Below are 405 nucleotides of genomic sequence, written 5' to 3'. Positions count from 1 at the left end.
TTCCTTTTTTTTTTATCAGGTATATATATATATATATATTGGAATGCCTTAACACTGAACTCCTTCTAGCTGGCGTTAACGTTAGACTCCATGGTGGCTCGCTCCCATATTTTTGACGTGCTAATGTGGCATGTCAGAAATTTCTGACGTACTGAAACTAACACGTCAAAAAATAAAAAATAAAAAAATAGCGGGACATTCAACTTTAATTTTCCCTCTTCTTTCCCTCTTTTATTATTTATTCTTTCTCCAAATCTACTTTTTTTTATTTAATTCCAGATCTTCTTTCCCTCTCTCAATCTCCCTCTTCTCTCTGCACGCATGCAGCAAAACTCCCTCTTCTCTCTCAATCTCCCTCTTCTCTCTCAATCTCTCTGCACGGCAGCAGACCTAGAAAAACAAAAG

This window comes from Corylus avellana, chromosome ca1 (assembly GCF_901000735.1).
Source record: "Corylus avellana chromosome ca1, CavTom2PMs-1.0".
NCBI lineage: Eukaryota > Viridiplantae > Streptophyta > Magnoliopsida > Fagales > Betulaceae > Corylus > Corylus avellana.
The sequence above is the reverse complement of the archived record's forward strand: the minus strand, read 5'-3'. Positions refer to the sequence as shown.